The 18,436-nt window shown below is 38.9% G+C and overlaps 1 protein-coding gene across 1 annotated transcript in view; it reads left to right on the top strand.

Annotated features, from left to right (window-relative positions):
- LOC108697689 (espin) overlaps positions 1-18,436 on the top strand; it is a 125,576-nt gene that overhangs the window by 15,630 nt on the left and 91,510 nt on the right. The gene's annotated exons all lie outside the window — the stretch shown is intronic.

Consider the following 18,436-nt stretch of genomic DNA (forward strand, 5'->3'; position numbering starts at 1 on the left):
TTTTGGAGTGATTCCCCTGTCTTTTGCCCAGAATAGAATTTGCAAGATCTCCACTAGGAAAAGAGATGTTGCAGACTATCTACTACTACATTAGTGGACTCAAATCATAATGACGAATTTGGTGTCTCTACTGTTGTATTACACAGGTCCTGCTGCAGTTTTTCAGGTTAACTATATATATTATCATTGGCAAAATATGTGAATAGTAGAGTATGCAGATTTAGCTATAGGCCTATCTGTAATGCTGTTTGGGGATTAACTAATTAGTAGCACAAATAAATTGCAGACTACAGCAAGGTTTTTTATTAACCTTCGCTGGCCCGAAGAAAATATTTACAGGGGTTAATCCTGCGCTTGAATTGTAATGTTAAGTTCCAGTGCCCCACAGAAATAGAAAACATTATGACTATGTGTGATTTAACAAAAAATAGAGATGTATTTACCCGTTTCAGATTTGTCAGAATGTGTACTTTCATAAAATATATGTTTTTTTAGGGTCTCCATACTGTTAGGAGGTCTCATGACACATAATACACATACTGGGTGCTTATATTGTAGCCAGATTGTCATACGTGAAAATTTCATATGTACTATTTTCATTTGGGGGTCTCTGTATGCCACCTAATTTGGTAAATCTTTTCATATCTGGCATCAAATTGTTCAGTAGACCCCTGGCGTTCATATTTAGGATGCCTTTTGCTGGTACGTTACAAAATGTGGGGTATATAATGGGGTAAAATGCAAGCTTTGTGGCTATTTTCCAAAATTTCAAAAAAATAGTTATGTTTAGCATAGCTTTGTGGTTTGGTAGTTTGCAGTATAAAGATGTAATTACCTGGTTTAGATCCTTCAGAATGTGTACTTTTGGTAAATATATGGTTTTTTTAGGGTCTCCATACTATTAGGGGGTCTCATCGCACATAATACACATACCGTGTGCTTATATTGTAGTAGCCAGAGTGTCATTCGTGAGAAATCAAATGCACTATTTGGATTTGGGGATCTCTGTATGCCACATAGTTTGGTAAATCTATGCATATTGGGCATCAAACTGTTTAGTACACCCCTGGCATTCATATTTAGGATGCTTTATGCTAGTAATGAAACAATGCTGGAAAGTTGAAGCTTTGAGGCAATTTTCAAATTTCCAAAAACCGCCAATTTTGGGAAAGCCATGCTACTCAGTAGTTTGGAGCAGAAAGGCATAGGTACCCATTTTAGATTCGGTAGAATGTGTACTTTTAAAAAAATTATATGGTTTTGGGGGGTAAACATATATTTCTGTGTTTTTACCCCACAAAAAATGCAGTCAATGTGTTGATTTTTCATTAGCTGAAGTGACCCACAGGACTATTTGTATGCATTAACTTCATTTTGGGGCCTCTAAATGCCAGATACTTTGGTAAACATATGCACAAACTGTTCAGTGGACCCCTGGCAATCATATGCAGGGTTATTTTTCTTGGTACCTAATACATTGTGGGAAATGCAGAGCAGCAAAAAAAACCCCCTGATTTTTCAGAATTTTGATACATTTTTATAAAAACCGCTACGTTCAGACAAGCTTGTTTGGTAGTTAGGAGTAGAGAGACATACGGTAGTTACCCATTTTATAATCAGCAGAATGTGTACTTTTCAAAAATATATGGTTTTCTGGGGTAAACCTACTGTTTACAGGATTTTTTGGCCTTGGAATCTAAAGTCTGCCTTCATGCTTTCAAAATTCAGTTCTATACTTCAGGGAGTTTTTGCAGTACAGAAGTCCTAAATCTCCCTAAAACTATACATATCTGCTATTGGCACGTTCGAGAGACATGAGGCTTTCCAAACCAGTTGGATTTTCATCCGTTGAATTAAATATATTTTGGTATAAATTCATATATTATGAAAAATATGAAATTTTCATTTTTTTTGGTATTTAGCGCTATCAATTTTTTTTTACAGAGGTGGAAATACATGGAAACTCGCGCAGTAACAAAAACCTAGAATTTTTTTCGAGTTTTTGGCATTCTGACTTTAATAAATAACCCCCTAAGAGTCTGCATTTATCTCAATATTTTCTGCTACAAACTCCGATCAAATCCACTCGTGTTTTTTACGCTTATTTGTTATTACATTTTCCCGAAAATTTGCTTTGCGGGAAAAGAAATCTCATTTTCGCGAATTTTTCAGACTTTTTCATCCGATTTTTACGTAATTTTCACCAGAAAACTTCGAGGTATTGCCCGGAACCTAGCGCACATCAAAAAATCATTGGGACTTCTCCCATTGACTTATATGCAACCTCGACAGGTCTGAGATGCCGGATTTTCTGATAATGACTTTTCCGTCCTTGGGGTTTAATAAATTCCGAAAAAGTCCGATTTTATAAAAAAAAAAAAAATATGAATTTTTGCGTGATTTTTGCATTCGGAGTTTAGTAAATAACCCCCTATATGTAAATGTGAACAACCCCTTGCAGCTTTTTTTAAGCTTTTTAAATGATTTATTTTACAGTTTAAAGATAATAATAAACATACAACATGATCCTTATAAAATATTGTATGCTTTAATACAACATTTGAATCTTTACAATAGAATCTAGTAGAGTAATTGCAAAGTGCTCAAATTCTTTACATTAAAATTTGATTTAACCTTTGGTAATGAGGGCTGCCGACAATGGCATTTAGCTCAAGTGGGTGTTTGTAACCAAATGGAAGCAAATGCACTTTAAACTTGATCGTTCCTATCCTGTAAGTTCATGCTGCATAGTTTACAGGCCTTTCTTGTTAATTCTTAATCAGGTTAGCCAGTGACAGTCAATGATAACAAGCGCTTGTGTTCCAGACTGCATTGTTTGTGGTCTCTATGGTAATGCCCACAGGAGGGTGCCCTGTAGTAAATTAATAAGAAGTAACCAATACATATGAATGGAGTCTTTGCATCTTTGTCATTAGTGCCCCATTTCTTTACTGGGGTTCATAGGTGCTAGGAGAACAAAAATATAGTATGACTTTATATTGTAGGACATATATAACAATGGGACGTGAGTTTTGATCAGACTGATACTGTTCTTACATTGAGCTTTTGTCCCCAGCATCTGCATATGTTGTACAGGTATAGGATCTGTTATCCGGAAACCCATTATCCAGAAAGCGCCGAATTATGGGTAGATCATCTCCCATAGACTCCATTTTAATAATATAATTCAATATTTTAAAAATGATTCCCTTTTTTGGTTTATTAATAAAACAGTACCTTGTATTTGATCCCAACTAATATATTATTCCTTATTGGTAGCAATACAAACACTGTTGGGTTTATTTAAAGTGTTGATTTTTTAGTAGACTTTGGGGCACATTTACTAAGGGTCGGATTTCGAAGTGAAAAAACTTTGAAATTCGACCATTGAATTGCAGTAGTACGATCGTTTTTTTTGTTCGAATATGGCCATATGCGATCGAAGTAAAATCATATGGTCGAACGATTAAATCCTTTGATTCGAACGATTTAATCGATCGATCGAACGATTTTCAAAAAAAAAAACCTTTGACTTCTAAAAACTTAGCCAAATGTTGGCTATAGGTTCCAGGAGGTCCCCATAGGCTAACATAGCAATTCGGCAGGTTTAAGGTGGCCAAGTGTCGAGGTTTTTTAAAGAGACAGTACTTCGATTTTCGAATGGACGAATAGTCAAAGTATTTTCAATTCGAGTCTAAGTCGAATTTGGCCAATTCGATGGTCGAAGTACCCAAAAATTATTTCGAAATTTGAAGTTTTTAAATTCGAAAATTCACTTCGAATTCACTTCGACCCTTAGTAAATGTGCCCCTAAAAGTATGGAGAACCAAATTATGGAAAGATCCCTTATCCAGAATACCCCAGGTCCCAAGCATTCTGGATAACAGGTCTCATACCTGTAGTGTATATATTTATATAGCACCGCAAATATTTGCAGTGCTCTACAAGGCCTAATCACAAACAGTAAAGTATAGTAATTAACAGTGAGAATAAATATGTTCTAGTAATTTCAATACACTTCCCATAAACCAGGAAGGGACATTGATATTTGGGGGGGGGGATATATATTTAACACTAAAATAATAAAGTATGTCATTTGCATTTGTTTGCAGCATGCCGTTGTCCGTGAATTTCCGCGTTTCACCATTGGCGAATAAATTTGGACGCGTGGTGGATTAGTCACTCGCGTGAAAAACGTTGTACGTCAATGTTATTCGGACGCACATTGACTTTAATGCCAGCGTCAAAATTGATGCGAATTGACACGGGCATCAAAATTCGCGTTTCGTGAGATTCGCTGTAAATAAATCACTGTTTATAAATCATCAAAATCTTATTTGCCATGTGACACAAACAAAGCTGACAAACTCAGGGTACGTAGGATATAGATATAGTACTTGTGCGGTGGCATTATTCTATAAACAGAAAGTTTTACTACTCTCTTCAGAGCCACCATTAGAAATCCACTTGGCTCAAAATGTAGATGATATTTCCAAGTGGGAGCATATATATAGCAAATAGTATTGGTGATAAGATTGAGCCCTGTTGAACCCCATAAGGTAATGGGAATGATGTTGATAAGTGTATTGATAAGTGTATTCCAGATCTTTTGTGACCTGCCTGACAAAAAGGATTGGAAGCAGTTGCGAATTGTACCTTCTGCATCAATCATGGATGTCACCTGCCAACCCCTAGGCCAGGGATCACCAACATGAACCCGTGAGCAACATTCAAAAGTAAAAGGAGTTTGGGAGCAACGCTAGTATAAAAAATGTTCTTAGAGTGCTAAATAAGTGCTGTGATTGGCCATTTGGTAGCCCATGTGGATTGTCAACCAACATCGAGGCTCTGTTTGGCAATGCATCTGTTTTTATGAAACCAAACCTTGCCTCCAAGCCTGGAATTCAAAAATAAGCACCTGCTTTGAGGCCACTGGGAGCAACATCCAAGGGGTGGGAGAACAACATGTTGCTCACAAGCTACTGGTTGGGGATCACTACCCAAGACCCTACAGAGGGTGACAGGAGACAGTAGCACTGGAGGGTGGTCATGCCATTGATAAACTGTTTATTGTGTATCTTAATAATAATTGATGGGTCCCTACCTAGGACAACCCGGTTCTGAGTGGGGTGAAGATCCAATAGATAAAAAAAATCCTAAAGCCCTAAATTGTTTGCTAAAAGTCAACAAAGTAGTATTCAGATGCCACTTTGTTGACTTTTTGTTATCTATTGGACCTTCACCCCACTTAGAACCGGGTTGTCCTAGGTAGGGACCCATCAATTATTGTTAAGATAAACAATTAACTGTTGATTAATATTTTCAAATGTAAATATTTTAGATATGTTTTAATTTTCACTTTTTAGCAATTTTTGCTCTCAACCCATAGGTTTCTTATTTTTAATGATCAAAAGCCTTTGGTTCTTATTATGCCAGAGAAGGACCTGCTCTGTGCACCACTTGGCCAGATGAGTTGGGAATGGTGCTGATGATGCTGTTTTTAGACACTGTTGTTTTCTAGCTTTGCTTCAATGACTATTTCTTATTCTTCCCACTACTTAAATGAAAACTATAGCTGAAGCACATGCTGTTTCCACTGTGTGTGATACAGTATTGGGTAACATTCATAAATATTTATATAAAGGTTTGTGTTCCTTCCAGAACTTTAAAGGGACTCTGCCATCAGGTCTTATTTGTAAATGAAAATTCTGTGTTATGCTACAATACTGCATGGGACATTTGTTATCCTTTTAGTTTAGTCATGAGGAAAGATAAGTGAATCTCTGCTATGGTAATTTTATTCAAATAATTAAAAACATGGCTTACTGATTCAAATACCTGAATGGCAGCTAATAGGAACCCTTTACGCACTGCACATATTTATCCCAAATAACTATAAGATCTTGGTGTTGGTGGGAATAGCTTGAAAACTTGCAGGCATGTGTAGTAAACCTTAACTTAATCTGATTGCTGGCTGGGTGCCAAATATCAGGCACCCCCAGTAATAAAAATCACTTACCTGAGATCCCAGGTCAATGCTCCTGATTAAACTGCAGAGGTCTGGGGTACTGCTATAGTTCCACCATTGCAATCTACTTATGCTTCATTGGATCATTACTGCGGACCTGGGCCAAATGTGCAAGTGCAGTGAAAACCGTTTTTATGTTTTTCACTCTGGGGCATATTGAGGATCCTTCCTGTGCCTAAAGCCGGCCATAGACACACAGATCTTATCGTACGAATTGATGATTCGTACGATTTTCGGATCGTGTGTGGAGAGTGCCAACAGCTTTCATCCGGCGGAAATCGGTCGTTTGGTCGATCGGTCAGGTTTGATTTTGACCCCACCGATCCCGCTGGAGCCCATACGGCCAAACAATCAGATTACCTCCGACATAGCCATGCTCGTTAATGGCATATCGGGGAAAGATCCGCTCGTTTAGCGATGTTGCCAAACGAGCGGATCTTTGCATCTATGGCCACCTTAACATTTGTGATTAAACCTTTACTTTTCCTGTAAAATAAGTTATTTGTATATTTTTATATAAATGTAATTGATTGAATACTAAGTTTTAATAAAATAGGTGTAGAATGTAATAGAATCAGTTTTTATTATTATCATCACATATTATCATAAAGTGCCAACATATTACCCAGTACAATTATGGGTGTCTACATTGAGTATACAAATTATGTAAAAATTATACCCAATATCCAATGCAAAAGGTTAAAAAACATGAAGCATGAGGTTTTGGATAAGTTTACACTCCTTGGCCGGCTTTACACTTGTATCCCTTCAAGTCCAACCAGTAATATCTAAAAACAAAGCCAGCGCCAAAAGGCACAAGAACAAAGAACTAATATAGGGTAATATTGTTTAGTATATGACACCCCATATAGTGCTCTATGAGGTTTATTAAGTACACCAGGTGTATTAGACCCCTTAGGGCTCTTACTGACGAGCGGTTGTAGCTGCGCTGCCCTGTGTTCCGTTTTTCTGCGTTCAGCTGCATGGGAGCGCAGGAATAGACGCATTTAGCTTTTTTCAATGGGTCTGTACTCACACAGGCGCGTGTAGGCGCCGATTGCAGGAAAAATGCAGCATGTTGCATCTCAACCTGCGCTCAGCGCCTACACGCGCTGTGTGAGTACAGCCCCATTGAAAAAAGCTAAATGCGTCTATTCCTGCGCTCCCATGCAGCTGAACTCTGAAAAACGGAACACAGGGGAGCGCAGCTTCAACCGCTCGTCAGTAAGAGCCCTTAGAGTTGCACTGCCACCATTAGAGAAGAGAAAAATGGGATTCACTTCCCTTAATAAATCTTGTTTTTTTGCAGATGGGTACTCACAAACATGTTCTTTTATAACTTGCATATTGAATTGTTGACCCAAAATTGCAACCTCCTCTCTGGTGCCGGCTGTGGAGTAATGTGCAGCAGCAATAGTGTAAAACATTTTATTCCTTACAAAAAAAGTTGGGCGCTCTCCTGTGACATCACTTAGCCTTACGCTTTTCATCTGTGACTTCCTCAGAGGCATACCTATGTTAACCACGTTTACATTTTTATTTTTCCTTATATTGGATTAAAATCATTCTATGACACTTTTTATATATTTTCCAAAATCTTCTCCAGAGGTACTAGGAAAAGCGCAATATACTGGTCAGAATGCACCAAGCACCAAAGGATTGGGTATTCTAAAAGAAATCCACCATGAGTTAGATGGTATAGGGGTTTTTGTTGATTATGATTTGTGATATTTCTTATGATTTGTGATACTCTATTAATGAGACTGTCATCTGGGCCTCCCCTGTGCTCCTGGGCTGAAAGGAGATCAATGCTTTCTGGGGAATCCTACACTGATATCATAGGGCACCTTTGTAGGCATTAAGTATTTTTAGAACCATTGTTTTGGCAAGTTATACTATACCTTCATTAAATACTAATTGGATTTTCCCTACAGTGTTTTCTTAAATATATAGCCTTGGAAGCAATGTGCAGAAGAGATACCCTTCATTCCTCGCTACACAAAAGTTTGTGTTACATGAGCACAGTTTTATTGAGCTACAGCTATAATGCTTGACCTACCAAACAGACCAGTGTTCCTTCTAAGCTGAGTTCTCAATTTGCACTGGTGGTTGTGATACAAATAGCAGTAACCAGAAAATACTAATCAATGCATTAGATTGCATATTAATACAAAGTAAAGTGAGTGTTCCCAAACAAGTATATTCTTAGACCTTGCCCAAATGTACCCAGTGTGTTTTGCACCTGCTACACTTTGGGGCAGATTTTCTAAAGGGCGAAGTGACTAACGTTAGCGAAAATTCGCCAGCGTGACATCATTTAGTTACTTCGCCGATTTACTAACGGTCACTGACGTAACTTCGCTAGTGAAGGAGATAGACTCTAGCGGTAATTCGCTCCCTTGTGCCTGGCGAAGTTGCGCTCTGGCGAATGGATGTAACTACGCAAATGCGGATTTTACTGAACGTTACCTCTTGCGCCAGACTTGCCTTCACCACCTCAGACCAGGCAAAGTACAATAGAGTAGATAGGACTTCCTCAAAAAATAGTTAAAATTTTTTCTAGGTGATAGGCTGCAAAAGATCGTAAATTTTTTCTGGGGTACCCGGCTTCCCCCCTACATTTCCTAACATACATAACACATAAACTATACACTGGGCTCATGTGTAGGGCAATATAACAACTCTATTTTATTCTATTAAGGTTTCCTGGGCTTGTGTAGTGTAATGTATTTGCTGAAACATATACGTCCATGCAACTTTAACTTCCCGCCATATGCAAATTAATGCTAGCGCAACTTCACTTCGCTTGCCGCAGTAACACTAGCGCTACTTCGCCAGCGTTCTGCGCCCTGGACGCAACTTCGAATTTTAGTTAATTAGCTTTGTCCTGGCGAATCTACGCATGGTGAAGTGTTGCGATGTGAGCAAAGCCGTCGCTGGCGAATTTTTGGAGGTTAGTGAATTTGCCCCTATATCTTTACAGTCTCTAAAAAGCTATAAAACATATATATTGTTTTTGCTCATATCCTACACAACAGGAAACATTGCTACTGACCACCAGTAAAATTAATATAGACCCAAGTCTTCTGATTGTTGTTGCTTTCACAAAATCCCTATGGGCAACATTCTTCGGAGTGCAATGGGAAACACTGCAACTAGGCATTGGACCATGACTATTTCCAGTTAATTTCAGTAGTACATGGTTTATAGGAGTGATCCCCAACCAGTGACTCACGAGCAACATGTTGCTTACCATTCCCTTCTCTCTCAGTGGCCTCAAAACGGGTGTACTGCCAAACAGAACCTCCTGCAAGCTGGTAGTCCACATAGGGGCTACCAGTACCAAAATCCCAGTCCATATTTGACACCACTTAAAATTGTTTCCACTGTTAAAATTTTTTTACATTTGAATGTGGCTCATGGGTAAGAAAAGGTTGGGGACCCATGGTTTATAGTGACTATGGCAGGCTGTGGTTTTCCATTTTGCAGTTAAAGGGGCTGTTCACCTTTTAAATGAACTTTCAGTATGATGTAGAGAATGATATTCTGAGACAATTTGCAGCTGGTTTTCATTTTTTATAATTTTTGGCGTTTGCGTTATTTAGCTTTTTATTCAGCAGCATTTTTCATTTTTCCAATTTCAGCAGTCTCTTTGCTAGGATCCAAGTATCTTAGCAACCATGCATTGATTTGAATGAGAGACTGGAATGTGAACAGGAGAGGGCCTGAATAGAAAGGTGAGTAAAGAATAAAGTTGCAATAACAATAAATTTGTAGCTTAAGCTGGCTATAGATGTAAAGATTTTTAAAAGATCTTTTCATTAACGTGAGACCACGATTAACTCGAAACGATCGTTTAAATGTACGATTTATCCATCAACTAAAAAGACCATTTCAAGCGATATTGCCAGGAAAACTGAGGGTAGCTGCCTGCTTGGCCCTGCAAACATAGATAGATTGCACTGGGACCGATACATTTTTTTAACCTGGCCGACAGATGTCGGACGAAAAATCGTAAGATGCACGATCATTCCATTCCCACGAACCTCACGATAATTTGACGGATTGGTCGGATTGCACCGAAATCTTTCTTTCACCAACTAAAGAACTTTGCGTCTATGGGGACCTTTTCACAGCATTTGTTTTATAAATGGGGGTCAGTGACCCCCATTTCAAAGCTGGAAAGAGTTAGAAGAAGCTATAACTATATAACTATAAAGTTATGTTAACATAAAGTTGAACTACCCCTTTAAATGCTGGCAGTTCCAATATTTTGTAATATATAACTTAGTGGTGGACAATGTGCCAAAGGTGGTGGTGGCTGCAAAACTGCTGCACAATCTATGTAGTTACCCTACCTACCTTCTTGTTCTCTTCTGACTGCCTGCAACTGTTTCCCTGCTAACAGAATCTTGCACTCAAAAATTGATCAAAGCTTCCTAATAACTGATCATTGTATAACATTTATAACTACAAAACATGCATAGAAATAAGTGGCTCTATTGATTGCACTGCTATAACAGAATAGGAACCTTTTGTATGCCTCCTGAGCACAAGCAGGAATTTGTATGCACGCAATTCAGTGTGTGCCTCTGCCTGAAAGATAAACAATCAGAGTCGCTCCTGATCAAATTTATAGTGATGGCTCAACTTGACAATAAATCTAAGAGCCTATTCTCTGTCCGGGCTTTTGTGCAATGTGAAAACAGTCGATAGAGTTTATTGTCATCCTTTCAACACAGACCTTTAGCTTAGCTTTTGAATCCACAGAACTAGATTTATATTCAGTTTTGAAAAAAAAAAAAAACATCTGGGAAGTATTGATGCAAGACTAAAAAAACTACAATTCCATTTTAATTCCATTTTAATCAATGTACAATGAAAAACCTTTCAGCAACAAGTTAAAACACGGTGCAGTTCATTTATTCTCGTCTGACTGCTGCATTCAAAATATGCACTAGTGTGTGTGTGCAGGCAGGTGTGATAAACTGAAAGTATAACAGGATTCAAGTCACTGATTTATAACTTCTTTAGCACAGCCTTTTGGCCATATTAGCCATTCTTGCATTTATTTTTTACTGGATGCCCTTGGTGCATTCACTGGATGCTGTTTTTTGTGATTTTGACAAGGTTTTAAAGCAACAGTAACATAAAAAAATTCAAGCGTTTTAAAGGAATGGCAATATAATATAATGTTGTCCTGCACTGGTACAGCTGGTGTGCTTGCTTCAGAAAGACTATGATAGTTTATTTAAGCAAGCTACTGTGTAGTCATTCAAGCACTGGATACACAGTAGATAAAAGATAAGTTCTGAAGAATCCCATTGTATACTACAAAGATTATCTGTTGTCTATATTGTGTCTTTTCTACTTTTTCAACTTTGAATGGCTACCCTCATGGCTGCACAGCATCATATTTCTATAAACTATAGAAGAGTTTCTGAAGCAAACATACCAGATTTACCACCACAGAGCAACAGTATAATATATTTTAATAGACACTTTTATTTACTGTTCCTTTAAGTCTTCTTTTAACCAGCAATATATCCTTATTCATGTGCAACTCTTTGGGGCATATTTATCAAAAGGCAAACCAGTTTTTGTTTATTTCAACAGGATTAGGGATGTAGCGAACGGCGGAAAAAATGTTCGCGAACATATTCGCGAACTTGCGTCAAAAATGCGAACGGTTCGCGAACGTCGCGAACCCCATAGACTTCAATTGGAAGGCGAATTTTAAAAGCTAGAAAAGACATTTCTGGCCAGAAAAATGATTTTAAAGTTGTTTAAAGGGTGCAACGACCTGGACAGTGGCATGCCAGAGGGGGATCAAGGGCAAAAATGTATCTGAAAAATACATTGTTGACACAGCGCTGCGTTTTGTGCTGTAAAGGGCAGAAATCACACTACGTCACTCAGGTGATGTTTCTGGACACGGAATGTGAAAAAGCTCACACAGCGAGGTGGCACTTGGTTAAAGACTGGGCAAACAATGCCTGCAAGGGCAACGTATACAGTAGTGGATACGGATATTATATATTACAATATATTATTGCTGCTGTATCACTCAGGTGATGTTTACGGACACAGAATTATTATTTTTATTTAGACAGAATGTGAAAAAGCTCACACAGCTAGGTGGCACTTGCATACCTCCCAACTGTCCCTCTTTTGACCACTCAACCCCCTGTCCCTCTTTTGTACTGGAAAGTCCCTCTTTTCTCTGAACTGAACAGCTAACTTAATTAGCTTTTGGCAAAGAGCTCAGAACAGCTAACAGGTGCAAATAAGATACTTTGTAACAATTTTGACTCTGGTTGGTGCTGGTAGTGGTGAACTACTAGGAGGAGCAGCACACCAGTCCCACTCCCCAACACAGCTAGACTAATAGCACTGGGCTCTTATAGTAGCAAAGTAAAAAACAAAAAAGAAAATAAAAGCAGTCCTTACAAGGACTATTGGGTTACAGGCAGCAGTCAGCAGATGAGAGATCAGCAGCAGGACAGCTGCCCACAGCAGCTACATACAGAGCACTGCAGTAGAAGGTAGATTACTAGCCAGCAAAGCTACCTAACCTAAAATGTCCCTCAAATCCCTGCAGAGTTCTGTCCCTCCAATACAGAGCAGTATCAAGTAGATTACTAGCCAGCAAAGTTACTATCAACTGTTCCTCAAATCACTAACCAGCTCTCTCCCTACACTAGCTCTTCCAAGCACACACAGGCAGAATGAAAAAACGCTGCAGGAAGGAGAGTGGTCCAGGGGGTGTAGGGGTGGTCCAGGAGGGAGAGCTTCCTGATTGGCTGCCATGTATCTGCTGGTCTGGGGTGAGAGGTCAAAAATAAGCGCCAGCTAAGGTGAACCCAAATTGGCGAACGTCGCGCGACGTTCGCGAACATTCGGCGGACGCGAACAGTCGATGTTCGCGCGAATTAGTTCGCAGGCGAACAGTCCGCGACATCCCTAAACAGGATATTTAGGGGCATTGCCATTCATTCTTATGTGGTCTGCAAATTAAATTGTTTCAGGGACACTTCAAGGATCTCAACTAATTTAGGACTAATATAGCCTTGAAAAAATTATCAAAAAATCTGTCAGCACGACATCGTGAAAAAACATTTTTGCTGCTTTAAATCAAAGTTCAATTTCTCAATTATAAATTGGGTGACTTCTGTGTTAAAAATGTCCCTGCTATCTGTCTGTATTGTCCTCCAATGTTCTTGTAAAAAGTAAGTACCTTTTCTACAGACAAAACAAACCCAACCATGACAGTCTTTCCTCGTAGTTTAAGGGGTGGTTCACCTTTAAGTTATTTATGTTGTTGTAGAATGGCTAATTCTGAGCAATTTTCAGTTGGACGTCATTTTTTTTTAAAGTTTTTTTTAATTATTTGCCTTCTTCTGACTCTTTACAGCTTTCATATCGGGTAACTGACCCCATCTAAAAAAACAAATGCTCTATAAGGCTACAAGTGTATTGTTATTGCTACTTTTTATTACTCATCTTTCTATTCAGACTCTCTACTATTCATATTCCAACCTCTTATTGAAATCAATGAATGGTTGCTAGGGTAGTTTGGACCCTAGCAACCAGATTACGCAAACTGGAGAGCCACTGAAAAAAATGAAATAATTCAAAAAACATAAATAGTAAAAAATCAAACAATTGCAAATTATTTCAGAATATCACTCTCTATACTAAAAGTTAATGTTAATTTAAAGGAGAATATTCCCTTTAACACCTTTTACCCGTTAAATTGCACGTCTCTGCACTCTCCAGCTCATTAATATCCTAAGGACTAGAACCCAAAATTGCACTACATACTCCAGGTGAGGCCTTAGCTAGAATCTATAAGGAGGCAAAATTATGTTTTCATCCATTGAGTTAATGCCCTTTTTTGTGCAAGGCTCACTTTATTTGCTTTAGCAGCCACTGAGCAACTCTGCCTAGATTTACAAGGTTTGTTATCCACAAAAATCCTTAAATTCTTATCAATTATGGAGGCCTACACATTACCATTTAGTGTAAAACTTCGAAGTTCATAATCTTGTAGCTATCCACATTGAACTTCATTTGCCAGTTTGTTACTCAGTTCTCCAATTTAATAAAAATCCTCTGGATAGTGGCAGCATCCTGCATGGAACTCCTAGTTTTGCACAGTTTAGCATCACCTGCAAAAATAGAGACTGTACTTTCAATGCCCACCTCCAGTTTATTAATAAACAAGTTGAAAAGCAAATGACTACATTAAAACTTACCTATAATTCATATTTTCACTAATAGGTCTGATTTTGTAATTGCTTTTGTAAGTAATTGTTACTTAAAGTTACAGAACCCTGACTGTTTTGCCAGCCTGACTATCCCTTGTCACTTAGAATTAACACTAAGGGGCAGATTTATCAAGGGTCGAATTTTGAGGGTTAAAAAACCCTTGAATTCGACCCTCGAAGTAAAATCCTTCGAATTTGAATATCGAATTCAAAGGATTTTACCGCAAAAGCTTTGATCGAATAAAAATCGAACGATTCGAACGATTTTAAGAGATCGATCGAAGGATTTTTATTCGACCAAAAAAAAACTTAGAAAAGTGCTAGGGAAGGTCCCCATAGGCTAACATAGCACCTCGGTAGGTTTAAAGTGGCGAAGTATGAAGTCGAAGTATTTTTTAAAGAGACAGTATGTCGACTATCTAATGGTCGAATAGTCGAACGATTTTTACTTCGAATCGTTCGAATCATTCGATTCGATCGAATTCGACCAATTCGATGGTCGAAGTACCCAAAAAAATACTTCGAAATTCGAATTTTTTTCCATTCGAATTCTTCATTCGAGCTAAGTAAATCTGCCCCTAAGAGACTACTGCAGCTCAAATATGATAGTTCCATCATAGAGGAACATGGGGGATTGTGTAGGTAATGTAAAAGTAACAAGAACGTTTGTTTACGACAAATGATAAAGTACATGTAAAGAAAATGTTATGTTGTAAAAAAAAATTGAATTTTTGGTGTCAGTATCTCTTTAATTTAATCTGCATCCTTCTTTCTGTGTGGTACTGTCTCAAGTGCTTTAGCAAAGTTCAAGTCCAAATCCACTGCCGTCCCAGAGTCTAGGTTTCTGCTTGACTCCTCATAGAAGGCAATTAAATCTGCCAAGATCTGGTTGTGAAGCCTCTTACATTTGTAACTGGGCTTCATTCACCTCACTAATACTGAGTGCTATGTGGCATAAAGCAATGATAATTTTCTTAGTCCAACCAGTTTTGGACTGGGGTACCTGAAGCCCACCAGAGAACGTAACCTCAAAGGCCCACTATTCTGGCCAGTGGCATCCAAACCATTTTATTTATGATATTTCGCTATCTGTGTCTTAAGCCTTCCTTTTCTATCCTACTTCTCCCATTTTTTCCATCAGCCAGTTTCTTTATTGTGTGTCCTTCAGGCATTTGCCAAACTCACATTTGTAGTAGTCCACGTTCTCATTTACCCAATGTGACCCCCTCCATCCTCGATCTTTCCATCAGCTATTCACTTTTTAACATGTCATTTACTCTAGGTTCCTCTTGTCTTCTCTGTGCTTTTCTCTCCATACTTCAATCCCCTACTCAGAAGTTCACTTCAACCCTCCCTTATCGCCTTCAACCCTCACCTTCAATCCCCTATCCCCTCATAATTTCTTGTTTAATTATGAAGAGCATCGCCCTGCATTCTTTGCTGGAGCTTTCATGTATTAATGTAGAAATCTTTATGTGGCCTGAACTGTTGCTCCAGATATTGTTCTGGCGCAGGAACCACGTAGCCACTGTATTAAAGACATCTGCTCCATTTGGGGCAGCAGTTCAATCTTAAGGTAATATTTAAGAGCTTAGTCTGGCATCCTAAAAACGGAGCACAAGTAAAACGTGTGATGTAAGAACAAAGTGTCTTGCCACCATTACCACCCCTTGCCACTCCCACCACACAGCCTGGACAAGAAGCGGGACCGGCCAGCAAAACATGCCCTGACCAAAACAAGCTCCTGCCAATGCACATTTCAAGTGGGCAGCAGGGCTCACCATGACAAGGAACCCTGCGACTGCACACCTCAGACCGGGCAAGAGGGCCCACCAGGACAAGGTACCCCGCCCCCGCCGATGTCGCAGACACGGAACAAAGCTCACCAGGACTAGGACCCACCAGGATTATCCCTCTGTGCCAGTCCAACCCTGCGGCCAGCTGAAATCTCTACTATAAGACTTTCACACACATACCAGTGCTATCCTTGGTAATTTCTTTAGTGCATAGTTTTAATTCTGACTTTACATACAGACAAACACCATCCCTCTGTACTTCTTAAAAACTGTGTAAACAAAGTCCAGTCACACGTTTCATCCCAACCACGTCTCAGTAATACCAATTATATCATCATTTTCTTTATATGCACTCTAGTTCTCTAGCAAACAGTTTTACTTATTTACTGGAGAGTTAAAACTATAGTTGCTGTTTTAAACCCTTATCCAGCCTCTTAAGGTGGCCATACACAGGCAGATAAAAGCTGTCGACAGACCGCGTCTGCAGCTTATTGGCTCCGACATTCTTCCCCGATCAAGATCTGGCCGAAAGTCGGCCAGATCTTGATCATATGGGACTAAAAATCCCTTTGGATCACGGCTGCATTTGTTCGTTGATGCAGTCCCGTGATCCGACCGCCTGTTAGGTCCCACGATCGGATCAACCCGATATTGCCCACCTCAAGGTGGGCATATCGGGGAGACATACGCTCGTTTGGCGACATTGCCAACGAGCGGATCTCTCCGTGTATGGCCACCTTTAGCCATTCTTTCCTGTAGAACAGAAGGGCCCTTTACATTGATGTGAAATTCATTATGGTTAGAGAGATTATTTCCACTTCTAGTTCCCTTTGGCCCTTTTGGTTTATCTCTACCTCAGTTTGCCATAGACAAAGCACCTTTGCAGTGACAGCTGGTGAATGTTAAATGTTTAATCTCTGCTACATACTGCAAATTGCTGGTAACCAGACCTAGTTAATATACGTGAAAGCAAGCAGCACCTGAGAGGGAGTGCGCAGTGCTCTATTGATACCAGTAGTTCAAAATCTACAGTGCTTCAGAGCAGAAGCTACTACACTAGACTCATGCTATATGGACAAGACAGGGTTAATGCAGTAATTTATTTTTCTACCAAGAACAGAGTGAGCAGTGCAAAGTGACAGAATGGTGTCGGCGTATACTTTATAATCACGTAACAGAAGCAGGAGAAGTACCTGTGACGCAGTGTGCAGAAGTATTAACTTGCAGTTTCCATATCTAGTTAAGTAGTTTATTTTCTAGAACATACCAGCAGTTGATAATGAATTAGTGCATTTGTCTCTATTGTATTTCTTTAGCACCTTTCTCTGGAGTGTAACCTTATCTGCAGGATGGGAAACCAACAGCTGGCACACTAAGATGCCCATGCAGGAGACATATGGTAGAGGTGGCTTCAGAGGGGAGACAGGCCAAAGTTCGGGATGGCAGTGTTTTATAGGAATGGCAGAATTATTTGAGCATAACTTTATCCATTTGGGCACGTTTGTCAGCTCAGAGTTCTGTAATTCTGTTGGATATCAGATGATCTGTACAAACAGAAAATGTCAAATGTACCCCAAATAGATCACTCAACTACCTGTTCTTGGCATGATCCACCACCCTGTTGTCTCTGTAGACAGTTTGCAGTGGGTCTTTATATATTTTGCTGTTTTTTTTTCAGTAGTTTATTTTTTTGTTCTGCAACTCTCAGGCTTGAACAATATCATTTATCCCAATACTCTAGCAACTAGGGAATGTTTTTTTAAATGAAATGAATGATGAGTCAAAAGTAATACAGGTAAAATTGCGTATTAAAAAAAAAGAATTTTTCTTTGCTGTTGGAACAGAGACAAAATAGGAAAGCTAATAAATCAAATCTATAAAGTTGCAAGCAATAGGTCCATCTATAAGATTTAAGTTAAATAAAAGTATTACCTTTAATATATTGTTTTATACAGAGCAGAAGCGGACAAATCAGACCCTAAATTCGTACCTTTCTTTGATTCTGTTTTGCACCCATCACAAATTTGTTAGAGGCTTTATGTATGTTATGTGAGTATAATATAATATAATATAATATAGAATATTCTATAGTAACAAGGAGTTTCATGATCATATAAAAGCACAAAGCCATAGACTAAGGGCTCTGATACAGATTATGGAACTCTAAGGTGACTGTTTGGGCCTCTTCTCCTCCAGCCCCCCTGCATCCTTTAGAGTTACTCCAACATTCTTATTTGCCACCGCATTCACTGTATGATTGACATCTTTATGGATATGTGCAGCAGGGTGGATCTGTGGTTAACAACCCTTCTATGCAGCACTGGGGCCCTGATTTTGGTTCT

The sequence above is a fragment of the Xenopus laevis genome, chromosome 7S (genome assembly GCF_017654675.1).
Source record: "Xenopus laevis strain J_2021 chromosome 7S, Xenopus_laevis_v10.1, whole genome shotgun sequence".
Classification (NCBI taxonomy): Eukaryota; Metazoa; Chordata; class Amphibia; order Anura; family Pipidae; genus Xenopus; species Xenopus laevis.